Genomic DNA, 5,327 nt, shown 5'->3' on the forward strand with positions numbered 1-5,327 from the left:
CGTGTTCCTGTGTAACAGGCTCGAAGGGATGCATTGCCCCCTGTTCCAGTGTAATAGGCTCGAGGGAAGAATTGACTCCTTTTCTTGTGTAACACCTCGACGGGATGAATTGCCTCCAGTTCCTGTGTAACAGGCTCGAAGGGATGAATTGTCTCCTGCTCCTGTGTAACAGGATCGAAAGGATGAATTGCCTCCTGTTGCTGTGTAACAGGCTCGAAGGGATGAATTGCCTCCTGTTCCTGTGTAATAGGCTAGAAGGGATGAATTGCCTTCTGTTCCTGTGTAACAGGCTCGAAGGGAGGAATTGCCTCCTGTTCCTGTGTAACAGGCTCGAATGGATGAATTGCCTCCTGTTCCTCTGTAACAGGCTCGAAGGGATGAATTGCCTCCTCTTCCTGTGTAACAGGCTCGAAGGGATTAATTGCCTCCTGTTCTTGTGTAACGGGCTCGAAGGGATGAAGTGCCTCCTGTTCCTGTGAATCTGGTTCGAAGGGATCAATTGCGTCCTGTTCCTTTGTAACCAGCTCGAAGGGATTAATTGCCTTCTGTCCTGTGTAACATGCTGGCAGGGATGAAATGTCTCCTGTTCCTGTGTAATAGGCTCGAATGGAGGAATTGCCTCCTTTTCTTGTGTAACACCTCGACGGGGTGAATTGCCTCTAGTTCCTGTGTAACAGGCTCGAAGGGATGAATTGTCTCCTGCTCCTGTGCAACAGGCTCGAAGGGATGAATTTGTCCTCTTCCTGTGTAACAGGTTCGAAGGGATGAATTCCCTCTTGTTTGTGTGTAACAGGATCGAAGGGATGAATTGCCTCCTGTTGATGTGTAACAGGCTCGAAGGGATGAATTGCCTCCTGTTACTGTGTAACAGGCTCGAAGGGATGAATTGCCTCCTGTTCCTGTGTACCAGTCTCGAAGGGATGAATTGCCTCCTGTTCCAGTGTACCAGTCTCGAAGGGATGAATTGGCTCCTGCACATGTGTAACAGGCTCGAAGGGATGAATTTGTCCTCTTCCTGTGTAACAGGTTCGAAGGGATGAATTCCCTCCTGTTCGTGTGTAACAGGATCGAAGGGATGAATTGCCTCCTGTTGATGTGTAACAGGCTCGAAGGGATGAATTGCCTCCTGTTCCTGTGTAACAGGCTCGAAGGGATGAATTGCCTCCTGTTCCTGTGTACCAGTCTCGAAGGGATGAATTGCCACCTGTTCCTGTGTAAAAGGCTCGAAGGAATGAATTGACTCCTGTTGCAGTGCAACAGATTCTAGTGGTTGAATTGACGACTGTTTCTGTGTAACAGACTCGAAGGGATGAATTGCCTCCTGTTCCTGTGTAATAGGCTCGAAGGGATCAATTGCCTCCTGTTCCTATGTAACAGGCTCGAAGGGATGAATTACCTCCTGTTCCTGTGTAACAGGCTCGAAGGAATGAATTGCCTCCTCCTTTGTGTAACAAGCTCGAAAGGATGAATTGTCTCCTGTTCCTGTGTAACAAGCTCGAAGGGATCAATTGCCTCCTGTAACTGTGCAACAGAGTCGAAGGGATGAATTGCCTCCTGTTCCTGTGTAAAAGGCTCGAAGGAATGAATTGACTGCTGTTGCAGTGTAACAGGTTCTAATGGTTGAATTGACGACTGTTTCTGTGTAACAGACTCGAAGGGATGAATTGCCTGCTGTTCCTGTGTAATAGGCCCGAAGGGATGAAATGCCTCCTGTTCCTGTGTAACAGACTCGATGGGATGAATTGCCTCCTGTTCCTCTGTAATAGGCTCGAAGGGATGAAATGCCTCCTGTTCCTGTGTAACAGACTCGAAGGGATGAATTGCCTCCTGTTCCTGTGTAACAGGCTCGAAGGAATGAGTTGCCTCCTGTTCCTGTGTACCAGTCTCGAAGGCATGAATTGCCTTCTCTTCCTGTGTACCAGTCTCGAAGGGATGAATTGGCTCCTGCACATGTGCAAAACGCTCGAAGGGATGAATTGCCTCCTGTTCAGGCTCGCAGGGATGAATCGTTCCCTGTTCCTGTGTAACAGGCTCGAAGGGATGAATTACCTCCTGTTCCTGTGTAACAGGCTCGAAGAGATGAATTGTCACGTGTTCCTGTGTAACAGGCTCGAAGGGATGCATTGCCCCCTGTTCCAGTGTAACAGGCTCGAAGGGATGAATTATCTCCTGTTCCTGTGTAACAGGCTCGAAGGGATGAATTGTCTCCTGTTCCTGTGTAATAGGCTCGAGGGGAAGAATTGCCTCCTTTTCTTGTGTAACACCTCGACGGGATGAATTGCCTCCAGTTCCTGTGTAACAGGCTCGAAGGGATGAATTGCCTCCTGCTCATGTGTAACAGGATCGAAGGGATGAATTGCCTCCTGTTGCTGTGTAACGGGCTCGAAGGGATGAATTGCCTCCTGTTCCTGTGTAACAGGCTCGAAGGGATGAATTGCCTCCTGTTCCTGTGTAACAGGCTCGAAGGGAGGACTTGCCTCCTGTTCCTGTGTAATAGGCTCGAAGGGATGAAATGCCTCCTGTTCCTGTGTAACAGACTCGAAGGGATCAATTGCCTCCTGTTCCTGTGTAATAGGCTCGAAGGGATGAATTGCCTCCTGTTCCTGTGAAACAGTTCTAATGGATGATTTGACGACTGTTTCTGTGTAACAGACTCGAAGGGATGAATTGCCTCCTGCTCCTGTGTAACAGCCTCGAAGGAATGAGTTGCCTCCAGTTCCTGTGTAACAGGTTCGAATGGATTAATTGACGACTGTTCCTGTGTGCAGGCTCGAAGGGATGAATTGTCTCCTGTTCCAGTGTAAAAGGCTCAAAGGGATGAATTGTCTCCTGTTCCAGTGTAACAGGCTCGAAGGGTTGAATTGCCTCCTGTTCCTGTGTAACAGGCTCGAAGGGATGAACTGCCTCCTGTTCCTGTGTAACAGGCTCGAAGGGGTGAATTGCCTCCTGTTCCTATGTAACAGGCTCGAAGGGATGAATTACCTCCTGTTCCTGTGTAACAGGCTCGAAGGGATGAATTGTCTCCTGCTTTGTGTAACAAGCTCGAAAGGATGAATTGTCTCCTGTTCTTGTGTAACAAGCTCGAAGGGATCAATTGCCTCCTGTAACTGTGCAACAGAGTCGAAGGGATGAATTGTCTCCTGTTCCTGTGTAAAACGGTCGAAGGGATGAATTGCCTCCTGTTCCTGTGTAAAAGGCTCGAAGGAATGAATTGACTGCTGTTGCAGTGTAACAGGTTCCAATGGTTGAATTGACGGCTGTTTCTGTGTAACAGACTCGAAGGGATGAATTGCCTCCTGTTCCTGTGTAATAGGCTCGAAGGGATCAAATGCCCCCTGTTCCTGTGTAACAGGCTCGAAGGGATGAATTGCCTCCGGTTCCTGTGTAACAGGCTCGAAGGGATGAATTGCCTCCTGTTCCTGTGTAACAGGTCCTAATGGATGATTTGACGACTGTTTCTGTGTAACAGACTCGAAGGGATGAATTGCCTCCTGTTCCTGTGTACCAGTCTCGAAGGGATGAATTGCCTTCTCTTCCGGTGTACCAGTCTCGAAGGGATGAATTGGCTCCTGCACATGTGCAACAGGCTCGAAGGGATGAATTGCCTCCTGTTCCTGTGGAACAGGCTCGAAGGGATGAATTGTCTGCTGTTCCTGTGTAACAGGCTCGAAGGGATAAATTACCTCCTGTTCCTGTGTAACAGGCTCGAAGGGATGAATTGTCACGTGTTCCTGTGTAACAGGCTGGAAGGGATGCATTGCCCCCTGTTCCTGTGTAACAGGCTCGAAGGGATGAATTATCTCCTGTTCCTGTGTAACAGGCTTGAAGGGATGAATTGTCACCTGTTCCTGTGTAACAGGCTCGAAGGGATGAAATGTCTCCTGTTCCTGTGTAATAGGCTCGAAGGGAGGAATTGCCTCCTTATCTTGTGTTACACCTCGACGGGGTGAATTGCCTCTAGTTCCTGTGTAACAGGCTCGAAGGGATGAATTGTCTCCTGCTCCTGTGTAACAGGCTCGAAGGGATGAATTTGTCCTCTTCCTGTGTAACAGGATCGAAGGGATGAATTGCCTCCTGTTGATGTGTAACAGGCTCGAAGGGATGAATTGCCTCCTGTTCCTGTGTAACAGGCTCGAAGGGATGAATTGCCTCCTGTTCCTGTGTACCAGTCTCGAAGGGATGAATTGCCGCCTGTTCCTTTGTAAAAGGCTCGAAGGAATGAATTGACTCCTGTTGCAGTGCAACAGATTCTAGTGGTTGAATTGACGACTGTTTCTGTGTAACAGACTCGAAGGGATGAATTGCCTCCTGTTCCTGTGTAATAGGCTCGAAGGGATGAATTGCCTCCTGTTCCTATGTAACAGGCTCGAAGGGATGAATTACCTCCTGTTCCTGTGTAACAGGCTCGAAGGAATGAATTGCCTCCTCCTTTGTGTAACAAGCTCGAAAGGATGAATTGTCTCCTGTTCCTGTGTAACAAGCTCGAAGGGATCAATTGCCTCCTGTAACTGTGCAACAGAGTCGAAGGGATGAATTGCCTCCTGTTCCTGTGTAAAACGGTCGAAGGGATGAATTGCCTCCTGTTCCTGTGTAAAAGGCTCGAAGGAATGAATTGACTGCTGTTGCAGTGTAACAGGTTCTAATGGTTGAATTGACGACTGTTTCTGTGTAACAGACTCGAAGGGATGAATTGCCTCCTGTTCCTGTGTAATAGGCCCGAAGGGATGAAATGCCTCCTGTTCCTGTGTAACAGACTCGAAGGGATGAATTGCCTCCTGTTCCTCTGTAATAGGCTCGAAGGGATGAAATGCCTCCTGTTCCTGTGTAACAGGCTCGAAGGAATGAATTGCCTCCTGTTCCTGTGTAACAGGTTCTAATGGATGATTTGACGACTGTTTCTGTGTAACAGACTCGAAGGGATGAATTGCCTCCTGTTCCTGTGTAACAGGCTCGAAGGAATGAGTTGCCTCCTGTTCCTGTGTACCAGTCTCGAAGGCATGAATTGCCTTCTCTTCCTGTGTACCAGTCTCGAAGGGATGAGTTGGCTCCTGCACATGTGCAAAACGCTCGAAGGGATGAATTGCCTCCTGTTCAGGCTCGCAGGGATGTATTGTCTCCTGTTCCTGTGTAACAGGCTCGAAGGGATGAATTACCTCCTGTTCCTGTGTAACAGGCTCGAAGGGATGAATTGTCACGTGTTCCTGTGTAACAGGCTCGAAGGGATTAATTATCTCCTGTTCCTGTGCAACAGGCTCGACGGGATGAATTGCCTCCAGTTCCTGTGTAACAGGCTCGAAGGGATGAATTGTCTCCTGCTCATGTGTAAC

This window comes from Somniosus microcephalus, unplaced genomic scaffold (assembly GCF_052327205.1).
Source record: "Somniosus microcephalus isolate GS21.2 unplaced genomic scaffold, FLI_Smic_1.0 unresolved_chr9, whole genome shotgun sequence".
Classification (NCBI taxonomy): Eukaryota; Metazoa; Chordata; class Chondrichthyes; order Squaliformes; family Somniosidae; genus Somniosus; species Somniosus microcephalus.